General features: G+C 38.8%; 1 long non-coding RNA gene across 4 annotated transcripts in view; it reads left to right on the top strand.

Annotated features, from left to right (window-relative positions):
• Positions 1-20555, top strand: part of LOC112983599 (uncharacterized) — a 152239-nt gene that overhangs the window by 38099 nt on the left and 93585 nt on the right. The gene's annotated exons all lie outside the window — the stretch shown is intronic.

The following is a 20555-nucleotide window of genomic DNA, read 5'->3' as shown; positions in this document are numbered from 1 at the left end:
CTGCAACATCCACGCATTACTATCCCTGCTCATTCTTTGACTTGGTTTCTGAATAGCTGAGGGGCAGATGGCCATCCCCGATGGCCGTCCCTCCTACTCAGGCTTAATCCCTGTGTGTTGCCAGCTCATGTCCAAACAACTCCTAGTTGGACAAAGCTGATGTGGGACTGTCCTTACCCATTAGCTTTGCTGTCTCCTACATAATCCCATTACAAACCAGGTGCCAGAGCCAGAATTTTCATTAGTTGTAATGGTTTTCATTGATTCTTTTTGGGAGCAAGATTTCTATTTAGGAGATTCATCATCTATTAAATTCCTAGCATGAAAGAATTTGTATTATGTTGTTACTGCTATCTTGGGTAATCACCATGAGCTGGGTTGTATCTCTGCTTCGGGAAACTGGGATTTTAGGCAAGCCAAGTCACTTCTCTAGTTCAGTTTCCCATTTTTCTCTCTCCTATGTCCTGGCCCTGTAAAATAGAGTAAAAGAGTCTTTGTAAAGTTTTCAAAGATGTGTGGAAAAGTAAACAGCAAGCCTTTTTTTTGTCTTTTCATTATTCAGCATATAGCTCTTTTAGCAAGAATGCGAGATTTTGTGGAGCAGTATGAAATAAGAAATGCTTTTGTTTCACTTCACAATGATCGTCCAAGACTAAAATTTTCTCTTCTACTGGGTAATTAGGTAGACAGACTCTTTAAAGAGTATTAGAACCAAACTGGAAATAAAAAGATGCTTAGATAGTGAAAAAGAATATCTCTCTTGAAATCTAGAAAGTCACATGTTAGGTGAAGGCTGGAATTATTGTGTTGTAATAGCCACAGCCTAATAAAAGGAGCTGGATATCTACTGAAGAAAATTACTGGAGTCAGTCACTTGTATTCCAGGAAGGTTGGCTATTGATCCAGAAATCACAGTGAAAGTGAATGTATCTATCATGATTAAGAGCCAAAAAGGCACATATTTATTGCTTTAAAGCACCTTATCTTTATGCCGATCTTTTGGAAATTACGAAAACAACTAATTCTGCAGGAAATGGTGCCAAAAGTAATGATCTGGTGGCACATAGAGGCAAACGGCTCGGTAAAATTTGTGAAGACTGCCAAGTTGTTTGTTCCTGGATGTATCTGCTAGGCTGTTGAACAACTGCTTGACCCTCTCAAGATAACTGGATAAATCTTGATCAACATGCATAGATCGTAAAGGAAAATTGGCGACAGGCTGAAATCTGCATGCTCAGAGAGGGAGGGCCGGTGTTCTTGGTATTTATGCTGCCGTGCAGTCACCCCTTACAGGCTGCTACAGCAGAGCACAGCTATATGAAAATCTGTTGTGCTTCAGGGAGACGGGGTGGGTCTGAATGACCATCCTTCCACTTCGCTGCTCTGTGCAGTGGAGCCGAGCCAGTTCCTCTGCATTCCAGGCTTTTCGTTGTTTTGAAATCAGGAAGAATAACTGAATGTATTATTCCCACACATAAGTGAGCTCCTTATTCAGCCAGCCTGATGAACAGAGCCTTTTTAAACCATTTGAATAACATTTAGAAGTTTAGCCACAATTCAGTCTCATCATAGTCATTTAAATAAACGTTACTTTCCTGTTTCTCATACTCGAAAAGTCAGGAGCAGGTGTTGATTCTCTACAGGGACTCATAACCTCATTCCTTGTTGTTTTCTTTATTTCTATTGGAACAAGTATCAGCTTTAATCCTGTAATAATTCGTACAAAGCTGGAGGCTGTTCTTTGAATGTTCAGGGTCTGAAGATTGTCTGTGTTTTGCCTGATGCTAATTATTTTCTCAGTTTGTCTTGGCACTTTGCTCTGGATAATGAGTGTTTACCCTGAATTCCCTGCTGGCTATGCTGTGGAAGAAATAGGCACACAGACAAGATATCAGTAGCAGAGGAAATATATCCAATTAACTACATTCTGTTGGTGAATTAATTTCATTAGCATATTAAAATTACTGTGACTCAAATAGAAATTGGCCTGAAGAATTTGGATCTGATTTTTAAAACCCCAACGGTTATGGTTTGACAGGGTAATATTTTGGTTCCCATCCTGTATTAAACAGTAGAGGCTGGAGTTATGCATGAAACCTGGATCACATTTTGGCTCCAGATACCCATACGCATCCCAAATTTTGCCAGCACCCAGATCTCTCATTCTGATCTTTCCACTCACCTTGTTAACTCTGCTTATGTGAAGACAAGATACACAAATAATTCAGTCAGGAGAGTCTTCTGTTTCTCAGTCCATTATCTTGATGGAATCAGGCTAAATAGGAAAAAGGACATGCATTAATATTCTTGAGAATTCATCATTTTCCTTAGTAAAAACATTGTTGCTTTCATCAAAGCCTTCCTTTTTCAAATAAAATTTATAACAGCTATTAATGTTGTTTTGTACTTAAATAAGTAGGGTAACATTTATCTTTAAAATATAGCACTCTTTCTTTCCAGAAGGAAATATCTGGCTCATCCTGGATATTTTTCCTGTATGCAATCAGTACAGTAATTTCTCCAAATTGCTTCCATTTATGTAGGACATCACTAATTTATAATTGCAGTTTAAGGGTGGAATTGTCACAGTGAGGTGAAAAATGTCACAGTAGCACTTACTAGATACTCTACTTTGTCACAATATGTCATATAGAAAGTAATATCTAACATGATTTAAATCCTCAGTCAACAGAGATGCTTCTTAGGGCCCAGACTGAATTTGTCTCATGCATAATGAAGCCCTATTCCTCAGTCTGCTTTTAGAGTGCTATGGAGGACTATGGAGAAGCAGATGCTTTGAAAGTGGAAAGAGAGAACTTGATATTTACTCCACTGCCACAAAAATGCTTCATCAGCTTTAACATCAGCATTTACACTAGATTCTTAACGCAATGGCAGAGGGACGAAGTGACAAAACCAGAATGAGAATCTGAGGTAAAATTCTGGCCCTATCAAAGTCAAATACATCTTTAATGAATTTCACCTAGTTCTCCTTGTTTTGCCTTGAGTGGCAAGGCTATAGCATGTTGGTTCCCCATACAAATCTTCTGAGCTTGAAAACCATCGGTCTTGTCCGCTGGAAACTATGTCCAAGGAGGACTTTGACAGTGAAGAAGCTCAAGCTCTCTGACCCTAATGTAATGGTAGACTTAGATCTACTAGGCCATAGTCATCTGTCGATTAACTGTGACAGGGTAATATAGAGGATGAGTTTGACCTGATACAATTACATTTACGAGCAATCTTTTGAGGTAATAATCTGAATATTTATTCCATGTTCTTCTTCAAAAACAGAGCATAGAATTGCCCAGAGCCCCAGATGGAGCCAATGGGAGATTCAGATGCTGAGCTTCTAGAGTCACCTCTTGAGCTCAGCACACTCTTTTTACATCTTCCATAATATACAATGAAAACTGAGACTAACAAACACAGAGACTAATTTCAGCCCATTTTACAAGGTTTACTTAGCAGCACTTGTGCTGATTTGGCTTGCTGCTTTTCTCTTGAACAGGTCACTACCAGCTTTAGGTGGTAGTGGTGTTGGCAAAGACACATTTTGAGACATAATTATTGATCCATATATTGATTATGGCTCAGCATTAGAATAGAAATTAGGTAATAAAAAAAGAATTAGGTAATAAAAAGGCAGCAGAAAGAATGCATTAAAGCACTACTTATGTTTTCAAATTAGAAAGTGAATCAGATCGAAAAACATTCCCTACCAGCATGAGTGCTTTATGAATGCACTGAGTTCAGGAACCTGCTGAAAGAAAAATAATTAAGAAAGTCTGCTTTCTCTGTTGAATTAAAAGGAATAATACGTCTAAATAAAAATATGTTCTTCATAACACTTCTTCATAAATTGAGTTTTTCTAATGGTTATGTTCACTGATACAGTCAAACAAGGAGCTAAAGCCAGACCACTGTGTAATTTTGCATTGCAATATAATATCTCACTTGCTAGTTTTCATATCTGAGTCCTTGATTTGCCATGCAATTTAAAGTGTATGTTGTCTGTGTAGAATTAACTGCCAAATGATGAATGGAGAAACAATGTTAAAGTTGTTTAAATCAACACCTAGGTGAAGGTCTGTGAGTTAGCTTAGGGCTTAGGGAACAACAGTGGTGTAATTTTGTCTCACTCCATCTAAAGCTTGTGATTTTTCAGCTGAACTTTTGAATAGGCTTACTGAGCAGCCGTGGCCATTCATTGCAGGCCAGTTTGTTAACAGAACGATGCCACCTAACCATATAGAAAGGTCTTCTGAGTTTCAAGTAAGAACAGACAAGAACCATGTTTTTAAAATCATGTCTTCCAAAATGTGATATTGAATATCCTCTTTGTGGTATGTTGGACTGCATTTTTCCTGTTTTTCTATTTCTCTGTTGAGTAAAATGTTCCATCACAGTGCTTCATTCAATCTGTGCAGTCATTTCCAGAACTGGTTTTCTGGTGTTGAACCGGATTTTCATTGGCTGTCTTTTACTGCTCTGCATGTCTAAAAATTAACAAGAAGCTATTGAGAAAAAAACAAACAAAGCTATTTTCAGAAACTGCTTCTATTACTGTGTTTGTGGGGTTAGAGCAGTCGACGTTTACATGTTAACACTCACTTGTGTAGCAGGTAGTCAGATTAAAGAGAGAGAGAGCTAAGAATCACCGTGCTTGACCTTCAGGCATTACAATGCCTGAAGTGGAAGAATCAAATCAGGAAATTTAGTTGACATTAAATAGAGGATAAAAGTAGGATGTTAACTATGGGTATGTCACCCCTTCAGATAGACTGAAATTTTAGCTGTTCACTCTGTGATGCAGTTGCAAACGAGCCAGTTTCTGTCTAGAAGCAACATCACAAGGTTAGTGGCCCAAAACCCAAGGCAATAGGCTGTGCTGAGAACCAGGATAGTGCTGAGCACATGGGAAAGTAAGTTAAATACTCCGAACCTTATCTGTGCAAATGGTACTGTCGTAGCCGTTCATGAGGGACTCTGCTAGTTACAGTGAATACAGCCCGGTGGTTGATTAGGCAGTCTCTCTGGTCTCTGCTTTCTTTCTTTCCTTCCTATTTCTTACTTATTCTTCCCTTATCTCCTCATCTACACTCTACCTTTTCCTGTCCCTCCTCTGCTCCTTTTTCCCTGACAGACTCCCTTTGCAGAATGTTAATTCAATATTATTTGAATTTACAGTTTGTTTATACCTAAAATCTTCAGCACATCTGCCCTTTCTATCAATGCATTAGCACATTGCTAGTTCTGTCTGATTCAGAAGGAAGAACACTCAAACCAATTTGCCTATGGCACATATCTTGCATTTTCTTTTTCATAAATTGCTTTTAACTTATTTACATATGAACACTAGTTGTAATCTCTCCTATTAGGAAACTGATCCCTGTTCCCATTATTGCTGTACATTCAAACAAAATGTTTGAAAATGTTTTTACCTGGTTTTGTTTAGACCTGGAAGTGGAATGACACTGGATTTAAAGCAAGACAGCAGCTTGGTCATAGGCCTAGGTTACATGCAAGATGCCCAGACTACCCCAAAAGCTATGATAGAGTAGGAATAGAGGCAGGACTCTGGCTCCGTAATTCATACTGGGACACCTTCAGCCCTTTCCCAGGATTTCCATAAAGGATGGGACAAAAAGGATGACTTTCCATCCAGGGAAAGAACAGTGATCACAAAACAGGGATTTGTTTGCTGTTGTCCTGGCTTTTGTTGATCCAAAGTCAAGAGAAGCTTTGCATCTGAGGGAAATATGTTATTTCTTGAGAAAAGATGTTATTTCAGAGCAGTAGAAGGTGACTGCGGAATGAAATGGCTGTTTTCTCTTCTGCTCTAGAGGTGATAATCCAGTCCTATGGTCCAGGATTTGTTACAACTCTCTTCAACTCTCTTCTGTCTGTCTGTCTGTCTGTCTTTCTCTCTCTCTCTCTCTTTCTGGGTGAGGTGGGGGTGGGGATTGGTAGGTATCTCTTTTTCTGTTTAGTATCCTTCATTGGTGACAAATGACGGTTAATCTGGATCAACGCTAGATGTTTAATGGTCCACTGGTAGGCGCTGTCTTCCACGAATGCTACTGCTGGCCTCTAGGAAGCCCTGGGAGAAGCATCCCTGTGTGGCACCATAGGGGCGTTATTCCCTGTGGCACTCATGCAAGTAGGCACAGGCTAGCTGGAGCTTTCCTCAGCTTGGGAGAATGCCAAGTGGGTAAAGCTTCTGTTTCACCTCCTCCACAGATGCTCTCTGAATGATTCATCTGGACCCAGAGCTGCATCTACAGCCTTCTACATCTATGCAAATTATCCAGAAACAATGCGCATACTGAGAAAAACTCTTAACATTTTTTCCTAAAAAATATAGATAGATAGCATGTAATTAAGTATTGATAAAACAGCAGCTATATAGTCAACTTTGGAATTGGTGTAGACTAGAACACTGTATCCTTTTATGCAAAATATCAAGATTGGTTGATGATAGCTCCTTCTTCTGCAATATACATGTCTTTTTAAATATTCTTCAATGTCTTAATTTATTTCATTTGAGTTCTGTTATCTGCTGGCTGTTATTTCATGAAGCAGAAAACAGTGTCTGGAACATGCTGTCTTTAGTGCAAATGTACTGAAGAAACATTTCCTAATTGGAACAGAATAGTTCAGCAGCAGCACAGCTATAAACATTTTTCACAATTTTTAAAAAAACTACGTATTTTCTTTTTAAAAATAGCGTAAAGCTTAGAAAAGATAATAGGAAAATAATGACTCGTTTTTCATGGCAGTTGATGAGATGTGACATTGCTAAGGAGGACAATCTTTTAACAAGTAGTGATTTGTTAATTCTTTGTACCTGAGTGAAATCTAATTCAAGTAGTGAAAGGCAAGTAACAGAGTTTTGAAGGACATGTTCAAAGTCTCAAAAAGTGATATATGTGTCAGTTTTTTGTTTATTTTGAGCAGTATTAAGTATGCATTCCTCTACTTATGGTCACCCAACATTTATAATTACAATACTTTCTTGTCGATGACTCTGAGTGCATCCATTCTAAATGTTTATGCAGAGTTTTCCATCCCAGCCTCTTGCGGATGTGCACCTTCTGTAGCGCCAGTCACAGGAGCAGGTGGGCTGCGCAGCTTTGCCTCTCTTCCAGAAAATGGGCTTAACTCTGTAAAGAAGTGGGCATAAGTCTCTGCAAACAGAGGGAAGATTTGAACCAGTGCAGGCCCCATGCTAGGAATGGGAAGCCCATATCCACTGAATAAATGAGTGAAAAAGTGATAGCTTCCGTTTTCCTGGCTGTCATAACCACCTGTGACCTGAAAACTGTATGTTGCAATTCTAATACTATGGTAAAAATACATTAAAAGACCGCAGAAAGACTAATTCCGAGGAAGTCAGAAAAGGAGGGGTAACAAGGTAAATAAGCGTTGACTCATACATGGAGGTAGGAAAACACAAATAACTACTGAGTTGCTCCTGGGCAAAATAGGAAATATCCTGAACACAAAGAGGAGTAGTATTTTCTAGTACTCACTCAGTGGTGGTTATTTAGAAAATGGGCCTTCTATAAAATGTAAAGAATCTGTGGTTTTCTTATCCAGTTATATAACTAATAAATCTGTCATCACAGGTAGAGAGTGGTTTCAAGTTTCTGAGTGAGCAAGGCGGCAGCACTCTGTCTCCTGGTAAATAATGTATCCCATTGCACAAGATGCTGTAGAATAAGGTTGCCAGTAATTATTTCTCTAGTTTACATGTTATGTGAACATTAAAAAACAGGTCTCTGATCATCCAGTGGAGGGGAATATGTGTATAAGGAGAGGGGGAGCACGATTGTTATTGGCCTGCATCCTGTATAGCGAGGCAAAGAGCACACACAATGCTTCCTCTCTAGATCAGGAATGGTTTAAATCTACCGTGTACTCATCTCACACTGTTGAAATTTGTTTTCAACAAACAGCTCCAAAAAGGTGTTTGATTTTGAACAAGAACCTTTCTGGTTTAGGTTATCACCAGGTAAACCAGTCAATTAATATAACTGAACAGGGAAAGAGAATGGAGGGAAAGACAAGATTGTAGATTGGTTTTGCTTCTGAAGGCGTTTTAGTGTGGAATGGTATCTGAAAAAAACAAGACAATGGAGAATTGAACCTCAGATTGTAAAAAATTGGCATCGTATCCCTTTCTACAAGGAATATCCTTGAATATTTATTTATAAAATACTGTGTATGGATAATGATTATATCTAGAACATTTTCTAAATCTATGGCATTATCCATAACTTGGGTGATTAATTAATGCCATCTAGAGAAACACTATCTATACTTAATCCATTATAAAATAATAAAACATAGATAGATGGATGCACTGTGATTATATCTGACTGAAAAATATGTATTTGTAGAACTGCAGGAGAATCAAGAAGAATTATATTCTGAGATACAATGGCATAAAGTTGAAACAATTGTTTTGTGAAAAATGTAGGAAAGAATGCATAAAAATAGCAATTGCAGAAGAAATATTGAAAACGATTAGGTCATGGATCATATGGAAATGGCCGTCAACTGTATGGCCCCAAGTCAAATGGTCTAAGTAAATCATCATAATAACCATATTCATTACTGTTAGAGACTGAAAGTTCACATAGTTATTACAACCCCTAGTGATATATGGTATATTGCTAAAGAGAGACTTTGTATTTCTCTGTCCAAGACAACGAAAATTCAGATGAAGTGATCATGATTTTCTTGCAAAATACCACAAAATGCAGCCTGCATGTTTTCCCATGGCCACTTTCCTGTCCTATGTCATTATATTTTTATGTCCCAAGTTTTACAATTGTTTAATCAATTGTTAATATGACAGTTCAAATGCCCTTAGAGTGTGCCAAGATGACTACAAAAATTAAAAGGAGGATATCCACTTTGCTATATTCTTGCCTTTTCTCTATTACATGCGGTTAATATGACTTAAGTTGATTTTTCTATGTTTAGAACTTGTATGGTCTATTTTAACTGATAAATTGGTAATGTTTATTTTCTACTGTGCTTTCAGGGAATATCCCAGGCTCAAAAATAAACAATAGTGCAATCACATACTGAACTCTGTTTGGCATTCCACAGCACAGTTATTAGCCATTCAAAGTAAAATTTAAAAAACAAGCAAGTACAAATCAACACGTTCCAGATGGTTTTCCAATTGCAAAGTCTCCAAATATTTTACGTGATGACAATGACTGCCTGAGTTAGAACTATAATTTGCTCTGGCAAGAATAGTTATGTACATCCCACACACCCCATTACTGGCAGAGATAATAACTCAATGAAATATTTTAGCTTGATCAGTCTGCACACCCACATCTGCCTGTGGATAGAACAGAAACTACCAGCTGGCTTGGGGAAGATTGAACACACAGGATTTCCCGACTTCTCCCTAGCAGAACGCCTGCACTGGCATGTTAAATACACTCGTAGACTACATGGCAAACTTAGCAGGTTCAGGGCACAAGCACTGTGATGATGTTATTCTTGCCATTAATGTGCTCCCTGTAGTGGCACTGGTTGGTGCCAGCTAACAGTTTCTCTGATAATGTTGGCATATTGTTTGTGGAAGAGCCCGGGCCCAGGCCATTCCCAGTGGGCAGAATGGAAAAGGCCACTAGGTTTGGGTCAGGAAGAAAGTTTAGCCATATGGATATTATTTGTTCAGTGTAATTCTCCCCCTAGGTCAGAAAACAGTGTCTGTTCCCAGTTAGTTTGCTGGTATAGGCGTGCTCTAAGTGTATGAAGATACACAACTCTGCGCAACGGGCCCTGCTAAATAAAGGGTGCCCTGACGCTAAGGCAAAGTGGTGCAGCCTGGCCTGTGTTCCCACTGCTTAGAGCCAGCTGATTAGCAGGATCCATATAACATAACCTTGGGTCTTCTCTGGGCCCTCTTTGATACCTTTGCAACCCGAGGCATTATTGAACGTGTGCTTTTCCAGTTCAAATGTCTGACAGAACGTGAGAACTGTGTTGCACAGGCCACCAGAGTGCTGGTGTTACGGCACAAAAAATCAGGGTACGTATTGCATATCTCCAGAGTGTAGCATAGGGGGAGATGGGGGCTTTGAGGTTTCAAAGCCTACCAAGATAGTGCTGGAGGAGCATGGATGGTGCTGGTAGAGGGACCCAATGTCTCATAGTCTCCACACAGTCTTGGAAGCAGTCTTTAAAGTGAACTGTCATCAGAAGTGTTTCCAGGCTTTATATGGGTGAGAAGTAAAAGCTATCAACTAATCGTTGTGGACAGGCAAGGCTCAGTGTTTGATATCACTTCTAATCTACCAGCATAGCTTTATCCAAAGTGACTTGCATTACCATAGACTAATCACATGTATTGGAGAAGGAGAAACTCTTCTGTATACTTTACTGTGTAACATTGCTTCACATGGAATAATATTCTTTTCCCAAGTAGTGTTGCCATGTGTCTGAGTTTCCCAAGACTTGTCCTTTTTTCACAGGAATGAATTTTACTGAAATGCACAGCAGCCATGTCAGAGCAGTAGCTTTTTCCTGGCTGCCAGATATCTGGTATTGTCATATGTATCCACGTCAGTTTGGCTGCACGGCTTAGATGAAAGTATAGTGAGTTGGATGCTTCTAGGAAATACTGGCTCTACAGCTGAAGCACTGGACACGTTTGCATACGTGTGGTCCACCTGACGGGCCCTGAGTTCCAGCAAGTGTTGGAAATCCCAGCCTGAGCCATGGTATCCCTGTTTCTAGTGACATAGAGTGGTGACTGATGAGCATGCCTGATGCCTTAATCTTTGCATATGTTGGCTGTTTTCTGTTTATCTTGATGTAATTAACTGAACAGTCCCCGTATTAGTTCATTTAATGTCATGAGAACTGGTATCTTCCTTTCCTATCAGTTGCAGCTGTCCTTTCCTGATTTAACTCCAGTGCACACACTGTACTTCTTACAGTGACTCATATGCTGAAAAATGTTGTAACCACATGAAAACTCAGAAGCGACCCAGAGAGATCATACAGATGCATTCAGATATGTGAGTGGTAAATAATACTTAGTACAGACCAAAAAAGCACGGAAAGCTGAAAGGCCTAGCCAACAGTGGAAGTGAATGAGAGCAAGCTGAACTATTCATCTTCATATTTGTTAAGAATAGATGACTTGCTACGTGTGCGTAGATCCTTCTGACTGGCAAATGATTTCTAGGAAGGAGTTCGTAGTGACATAGCTGATGTTCACAGAGAGTTTGCAGCACAATTCCTGTGAACAAACCTCAGACTTGGAATTGATTGCAGAGTTTATTTTATCTGTTAGAGGTTCGAAATATTCCCTCTTCATTATTCATAGGAAATAATATAGATCCCAATGGCCCATGCACCATCTAAATCCCAGCAGGCCCTTGCGTTCTGCTGTCCTCACAGATTATTCAATCTGTTACGCAATTTGCTAACCCCTGTGGTGGTGGCTGTGGTGGTGAAGTGAGTCAAAGGTTTTTAAACCAAAGAATACCTGAATAATAGTTCATTTCTCATTTGTTTCTTAGACAAAACTAAAGCTTATCACACCCTTTTTCAAAATGTCAGTGGAAAATTAGATATAAATCAGCAAAATTTTATCACCTTCTTTTTCCTGCCTGAATTGTTCATTTATATTTTCATGTAACAGCGGACCTTCGTTTAATAACTCAGGACTAAAAGGTGATATATTTCTGCTTCAAATGGCAAAATACTCTCTCCACCACCCTTCGAACCTGCTTGCAAATTCACATCTTGTGCAAACTGATCTACTCCAGTGTCAACCCTCATTACCAACTATAGAGGGCAGGTGAGGATTATAAACCTGTTCACGGACTCGTAGAGTTGGTGTTCGAGTGCCTGACACAAGGCCTTTTCTGGAATGAATCTAAGCCAGTTGTTTCTTCCAGCTGTTGACTTGCACTGTCTCTTTCAGTTGAGATATCACTTTTAAATTTTCAGATGCATTAAGGAGTTCATTTTTCAAGATAAGAAAGAGGTAACAAGGGTAAAGGTTGCTTCATAGATAGAGACTGACACCGCATATTCACAATATAGGTTATGTAAAAGACTATTGTTTATGTTTCTTCTTTTGTTTTCTTGCCACCAGAGGTAACCCTGTTTCAGCACTTTGAAAAGTATTAATTACTGAATCGTTCGTTCCTGGCTGATGTATGGCACATAGTTTCTCTTAATCTAGCAGCTGTATGTTGTGCTTTCGGGTGGAACTTGGGCGATATGATGGTCCACAGGTCACATTGTTGTTTTTATACTTAATGGTTGCAAACTGCAGAGCTCTATAGATAGCAACAATGAGAGGGCTGTGTGAGAAAGCAGCAGTGTATACATTTATTCTGCTCTTTCTGAGTGGCAAATGACAGATATTTTGAAATAATTACAAACATTGCATTCAGGGGAAGAGTGAGGTTAGACCAATCCTGCAGGTATGTATAGGCATTTGGCAACATGACGTTTAGTTCAGTAAATAATTTCTTCCGATCTAAGTTCAAAAAAGAAAGCACGCATGTTTATATTTTTTACATAACACGGAAACTCTGATGCGTCAACTAGCTAGTGCTGTGAGTGGAATGAATTCTCAAGAAACAGAGAAAAAAAGTTTAAAATCTACAAAAGGAATTTTAAACTAGTGTCAGAAGGAAGGTGGTAATGTTATAGGAATGCAGGTTTATCCCTTTTCCTTCTCCCACTGTGTGATGTCTTTTTAGCAAAGACCAAAGCCAGGAAATCTTTTCCTGATTTGGAATTTTGTTAGAAATAGTAGCTTTCTGAAAAATTGGATGAAGCTTACAATGGATCCTAACCAGGTAGAATGGATCGTTTTGGCTACACTCTGAATTTGTTTAAAATAAAAATTAATTTTGGAGAGTACATCCTATGTACTTATTCCTTAACATCCTTAGAAGAGGGAAGGAGTAGGGGAAACTGTGATGAAATCTTTTATTTTCCTGTACTTGATCTGGTTTTTAAGATTTTTCAGCTATTGAAGTGATACAGTAGTGCAGAACTTCAGTCCCAGTAAATGGTCTTGTAAGAACTTTTTGTTTGTTTGTTTTTTGATTACTCCTTAAAGTTGTGATCACCAGAAAACAGTCTAGTTTTGTGATGAAAACATGCAGTGAATCACTATTATACAAAGCACAGTTGGATTCGTTATCTCCGCATACACATTCTAACCTTGCAGAGGCTTATCCTTAAGGGACAGCATTTTCATATCAAATGCATGTCCATTTCATGACTTCTAGAGACAATGTATCAATAAATTATTAGCTTTCTGTCCTAAGCAAAAACAAATGCATTTCCAGCTGAGTAAATGCAACCGTGTATTTACTACAGGTGGTAAATTCTCATGAGTGCACTCTCAAAATCAGACGAAGATGTATTTAATCTGTACAACAGATAAGAACAAAGCTGGTTTATTTACCAAAGTTTTTGTCTCATTACTGAAACTGAGACACTAAATTCCTGAACATATACGTTCCAGCCTCATTACATATACAGAGAGCCCCGGTGTTTTGAGAAGAGCCATTTGGCAGCTAGTAATACATTGATCAATTGAGTATTGGAATAGTTCAGCAGTTCCCTGCAGTGAGTGCATTAGTGAAAGTAGCAAGCCTATTGCCAACCTGCTTAATTTGGTTTGGTCAGAATTTCGTAGCCAATGCTATAAATTTTTATCTGCTTTTTCTCTCAAAGAATCGACCAGTCCTCCAGGCTGAACACATAGCTTTACTGATAATTCATGGACCAGAGGGCTTGGGGCTTTTTATTAAACAAAACTTACTTTACAAGCAAGTGGAAACTGGAAACTGGAAACCTTTTCCCTCCTTAGCCTTTCCCCAAGAATCACAGATATTAACCAGACTGAATTTTTCCGATCTCAGCTTAGATTTTGTATTTGGACTCTGCGTGTAATACCAATGTTTATTCCTGAATGCAAACAGAATCATGACCAGAGCAAACTAGAGCATTCTGAATTCTCCCAGAGATGATAACATCTGTAAAATTATCCCGAACTACCATTTCTAAACAGAACCATTCTTCTGTTTGAAGATATATTAGATTTTTTTTTTCATTTCTGACGTATTCAGACACAAGTATGTCTCACAAGTTTAAACTGCAGGCAGGTTCCCTACATACAGCATTGCCTAACTAGCATTTTTCCAGCTGGAGAAAAGCTTCTTCCTTCTCCAGAGCATATCCTCTCCTCCTGCATCCAGAGCGAGCAGCTGAAACCTGAGCACTGTTTTGATCCACAGATGTGGTTTGGGAAATCAGTTTCAAACTCAGATTTCTGTGATATTATAGTGAAGGCCTGGAAGATCCTATGTGCCCTGTAGCCAGAGGGTTTACCTGGCCAGAAAGCAGAGATGAAAGGCAGGAATAGGGCCTCCCCTTCTGGGCAACAGTAGCTTGATCTTTAATGTAGTTTATCTCATTCTAGGGAACTCTAATGGTAATTTGGCCACTCCACTGTGCAAACTGGGTTGAAAATCACACATAAACACTCTTGTTTAACCTTTCTGAACAGTACTTCTTGCAACTGAAGGAATGTAAAAATTGAACTTGATAATAATTTTAGATGCTATAGTTATTTTCTTACCTTGACAGCACAGAACTTAATTTTTATGTGAAGAATTAGATTAGTTTTTCCTGCTGTTTACTTTTATCCAGGAAGATCAATTTATCTCTATTAGAGACACAGTTATGACAAGATAGTGGAAGATTGCCCTAAGAAACACTGATTTAGCATTTTAGAGTAAAGCCCTATGTACACTCCCTGTCCTTGGGATTTCCCTTGGTGTAGGCAATGTTACCATCATTTTCTATTTCTTGGTGAGCAAAGTAGTGTTTGTTTTTGAAGTTTTCTGAATCACTTTAGGATTTTAAAGGATCAAAGTGGTCTCCAGTGTTACTGTATGTATGCTGCAATCTGATCTTCCTTAGACGGAAACAAAATAAAGCTAATTCTTTTGAAATGAATGAGGTTGTTTCTGTATGGAAAATAGACTGGACTCAACCTTTGAGGTTATCGAGATTGCATATGTGAGTGGAGTGGAACAAAAGGCTATCTTGTTTAGTGTTAGCTTTTAGCTGACTAGCTAAGAGATGAGTCAAAGTAAACTTCCAAATATTTAGACGCTCCCCGTGACGTATTTGCTGTTTCATGCTATCGAGTAGAAAAGTCAAAAATTTCCCTGTTACCCAAACCAATGAAAAGTGCCTGTCTTTATAACAGACAGGAGTTAGCAATTCTCTCAACCGCATAACTAGGAGAGCAGGCCAAGGTTGGGGTCAAATGGGGAGTTATCTTTGAAGGCATAGAAATGTTCTTCTTTTCCCATGAAGGAAGACTGAAATGTCTTGGGACATTCCATACTTGCATTATGGGGGAGTGGAGGAAAGTCACAAAATATCTAGGTAATTATGGTAAAGCCAGATCATTCTGTTTAAAGCCCATCAACAAATGTATCACTGTAGTTGTTTACTGTTGTAAATGCTGCTTTGATACATAGCTCCAACAAAAATTTGGTTTCAATTAGTATTGTTTATCTAACAAGCAATGAAACATGATGTTTACATCTGAGATAAGCAGGGAATTGTACTTAAATGGTTGCATTATTTTAATGGATACTGGAGTGGCAAAAGTTGCCAACATAATAAGGCTTTTATAAATGAAACAATGAGGAAATCTCTGTGAGGAAGTGCTTAATTCAATTGAGAAGGAGAATCTCTAACTGATGCAGTAGCCTCACAGCTACAGTTCATGGCAGATTATGTTAGACACACAAAAATAACAAAGAGAGAAAGGCAGCAGGGAAAGCTAGAAATGTACAGACAGAGAACTAAATTGTGTATCTGAAAGATCTTGGGAGCTTAGGATGTCTTCTCCGTAACACTGGAGTGACAAACTAAATTCTCAGAATGAGGATCTGCTAGGGAGAAAAGTGCCACCTAATGAGTATCAGCCCTCAGGGCTGGCCAGCCACATCATCGCTAAGTTGCTAATAGTTTTATGCCCAATTGCACAGATTCTGAGACACCAAAAATTGATGTGTCAAGGGGGAAAGGTTCTGTGTGTCTCCCCCTTACGTATTTTAATTAGAAAGGATCAGCTTCAGTAGTTTGTTCACACTGATCAGTATCTTCCTGCACAAGCCAGTGGGATGTCATCGGAATAACGCTTTGAGCAATGAATCTTTGAGCCCCCTGACATTGCTCCCTGACGTTAGCTCAGCTGTGCAGAAAGTGGTCCCTTTAAATAAACTAATTATTTTATGAGGAATACATTTGTTTTACCCTGTTGCTTATTAAAGTTGTGTCTATAAGCCTATCCTTCTTGTTCAGCCTTGACAAATCAAGTATGACTTCGTAAGTTTGCAGCAAAAATGTGAACATGTTAAGCTGAAAAATTTTGTTAACACTTTTCTAGTCCAACTGAACAAATATAAAATGGAAAATTATTTCAAAATGACAGATTGAATCAGTTCAAGTGATGGTGATAGGCTGCATCTGACCACCTTTTTTTCTTCAGTCTACCTTTTACTTCCAGCTGAAAGCAAGGGTGCGGTGTAATAGTGCTGTCATCATAGACTTTTTCTTCTAAGTACTGAGAATTACAAGTAGAAATTATATAGGGCCTGTCTTGTGAAAAATCTCATTTTGCATTGCAGTCTGCCTTTATTCTCAAATGTTATCTGGGAGCTTGGTATCCTATATTACATCTTCAGAGAAATCACCAAATCTAAGACACTAATGGAATCTTAAAACTATTTTGCAGTAGCACTGAGATGCCCTGGGTGATACTAGGAGAAAATGGGGACAGCAGGGAGAGGAACGGTACTGATGAATGTTGGAAATGAAGAGCAGCCATCATTTGTCAGATCTTACAAGTTAAAATTTCAAGCCAAAGCACAGAGCAGGAGGAGGAGAAGGAGAGAAGTGACACCAAACTGGTAGGTATAGGCTAGTTGCTGTTACATGACTGGGAGTTTTCTCTTTAGGGAAGATGTTCTCTGGAGAAGTGTCCTGGCATGCTGATATCTTACTCTGTCTCCCTCCCCCCATCAAAACACAAAACAGAATAATCTATAAAACTAAAAATTTCAAAATGTCCAGGACAAAAACAAACAAAAACCAACCAACCAACCAAAACCCTCCAAGCAGTTTCAATCCCAAAGGGAAAAGTTTCAGAGACTCCAGAAAGGGACTACTCATTGCAAATCCAAGGCACTTTTAACCAATAATGTCTCATAAAGTACTGAGATAGCCAAATTAGGATGTAGAATATGTCTTCCAAATCCCACTTCAGAAGCAGATTTTTATGCAGTGTCACACACTTTTTTTTACTGTGGACTGAGTTGGAACATCTCTGATCCTGAAACATTTTATCCTTATTGATTTATTGATCTGTGTTTTTTCAATGTTCTTTTTAGTAATGCATTCAGGAAGACACTCATATATGTGTACCTGATTTATTTATAATCTGAAATCATTCAGGGAAATAAATAAAGTACTTACCTTTGCATCAGTCATAAAATAAAGACAGTTTTTATCCTGGTAAGACTACAATCTATTAAGGAAACAGTAAGGAAAGGGAAAAGACTCTGGGAAGGCAGAGCATTTTTCTGCTGCAGTGTAACTTTTCTCTTTTGGACCAAATTACAACCCTCAGAATGAATTCTAAAAACATGCAGAGAGATTAAAAACAAGTTTTCAGACAACCAAGTCCTACCCAGCCCTGGACACAAACCTGAGTAAATATGGAGGCCTTGCACTGTAACCTAAGAATCAGTAAGTTTTGGCTCTGTCAAACTTTGGCACCAGTGAATTCCAGATTAAGGGAATGCTGCTAACAATCGTTTGCTTCCCAGCTGCACATAACCCATTGCACAGGCTATATGCTCAAGAGCCCTGACTAACCATGGCTGCTGTGGTGCCTAAAAAAGGCAGAAGTGGTTTTTCAAGTAGCTAAGCTACAAATAACATGAAGAGCTACAGATCAAGGTCAATAGCTTAGTTGCCACAAAATGTAATCATTTTTTAATGGTAATAATACCTAATATCAGAGAAGATCTCTATCTTGTTCACTTCGATATGACGACATTTTTGCATCTGCAATTACATTGAAGCTTGAAGGGCATTTGTTATTATATCCCCACTCAGACACCAGCTTTGAGAGTTGAATCGCTCAGCTGCTTATGAAGGAAAAACCAGGCCTGTGAGGAAGCGTGGAAATCTCATTTTTTTCTTCTAAATCAGGACACTATTAGTAATTGGTAATGCTTTTTCTTGCGTAATCCTAAGCCAAGCAATGAACTGTTTGGTTTAGAGAAGGTGATGCTGTTTCTGATGAGGGATGGCAAGGTGGGAGTGATGTGAACTGCAGATTTGACTCATTACTGAAGAATTTCTTCGGACTGTTTGTTTAGATGACAGAGAGTAGAACTGCACTTGTGTTCAGACAGCTGAGAAGTAGCGTTTCCACTCTCAAGTTTGTCAGTGCTCTGCAGTGAGTGATAGAAAATGTTTTCTTTATTTGGGATAAATTTGCATGAGAATATGTAGAATAACCCCAAAGAGCAACGTGGAACATTTTAGAGTGTCAGAAAGTGGTGCGCTCATGTTTATAAATAAATGGCCATTCCACTACAGTCATAATAGAAGATTTGAGGCCAGATTTATGTCACTGTGGAAATATGAAGTGGATGGACTTTGGCCTTTGATTTAGGATGATTCCTGGTGGCTTACAGTTGTCTCCTATAATATTCCCCCTATAGCCTTAGACGTCCATTATATTGAGATGTGTTAGCAGAAGTGATCCAAGCAGGTTGCAAATGGAGCTGTCTGTTGCCTACTTGTACCTAACTTTTGGGTTAGTTAGTGTGTGCTGCCTAGGGTTGCTTGTGCTCTCTCTGAACTTACTCAGGGGACAATGAGCTGGTTTCAGCAGGAGGGAAAGCCAATTCAGGGTATACATTGAGGCCTTTTCTGTTCAGCTCTAAAATGTTAAGTTGGCAAGGGTATATCCGTATTCTATTTCTGTATAATTGTTTCATGCAGCAGTCACAAATAGCAGCTACACGGACACTCACTAGGGCATATCAGGATGAGGGTCAGGATGTATCCCAGAGTGCCTGTCTAGCAGTGTTGTCCCATGCAGAGCAGTTGACTTCGAGGTTACTTCATGTCTGGAAGCTGTGTGGTGTGTGGTGTTTCTGAAAGGCATCCTGCCCACACTCTGTCCTTACACTTTGGGTATATAACTTCACAGGAAAATTCTATTAATGTTCTCTGAGGCTGGATGTATTTGGTCAATTGGCTTGATAATTTGGCAAGCAGCTCAATATGTGGTAATGCTTGTTCTTTAATTCAGCTTTCATTAGTGAATAAAAGGGTATCTTGTATATATTTTTTTTTATGTTGCACGCATTTATTTCTGTGTATTTAATGAGAGTACATAATGGTTCTCTTTTCACTATTAGCACTACAAACAAACCAGAGAAAAAGCAATAGATGTTAGATGTGATAAGCGACTTTTGGGGGACCGTTCTTGTAATGAAGTCCATATATCAGAGTGTGGAAAATTAAGTCTGAAAGCAAAGGCAACAGAATTCTGCAGTTCTTGTTTCTTTCCCCATTCCCTAACCTTCAGAAATTAGAAAGGGCTGCTGTGTTCTGGAGACAGATGAGTCAAACAGGGGGTTATAATTAGCTCTTTGGATGTAGATTTCTATATATATTTTTTTCTGTTGAGACATTTTTTAGCTGTTATAAAATTTCTCCCTTTTGACCTCCAGTAGGTCCCAGTATACAAGGGAGTCAACAGGGAACAGGAGAATCAGCTAATTTATTTTCATACTTAAACAAAAATATTCTCCTCTAATAACAACTGGAGAGAAGAAACAGCGCTGCTAGGCCAGTGCTTATACTATGCTGCATTTTGCAAGAAGTGTTTAGAGTGCAAGTTTGGCAGAGAGATCTACTACATATACATATACACTGTGACAGGATAGTCAGCTTTGATTAATGGAGGGCTCTGAGCTTGAGACATATTTTAGTGGGGATTTTCTTAATAAACCATCGTCTATAGTCAAGTGATCATAAGAGAATCTAGGTTTGTTTGTTTAAGTATGTTTCCAGCTCTTGCCATTGTGGGGACGAGACTGAGAGCCTGAATTACATGCTCTCCAAAGGTTCAAAATGCAAGTTCATAAGATGAGAATCCTTAAATACAGTACTGTTTTTTTAAATCAAATTATTTTCTGAACATTCAGAGTTGAGTATATTGGATGAGTTTTTTCACAGACATGCATATGTATGTCTCCCTGATGTGTGTAGGCTCTGTTCCTTAGAAGACACCCTTTATTATATGTATTTTATACTGGGACTGCCATTGAACACAGATATTCCCGTAGGTATATTGGTTTTACCTCCCAAAACAGGGAACTAGAGCACTAAATAGGCAAGAACTCCAGCCTTTCCCCTCCACCGCTGTCCCACGT

Source organism: Dromaius novaehollandiae, chromosome W, assembly GCF_036370855.1.
Source record: "Dromaius novaehollandiae isolate bDroNov1 chromosome W, bDroNov1.hap1, whole genome shotgun sequence".
Lineage (NCBI taxonomy): Eukaryota > Metazoa > Chordata > Aves > Casuariiformes > Dromaiidae > Dromaius > Dromaius novaehollandiae.
Note: the sequence above shows the minus strand (reverse complement) of the source record. Positions and strands in the feature narration are given on the sequence as shown.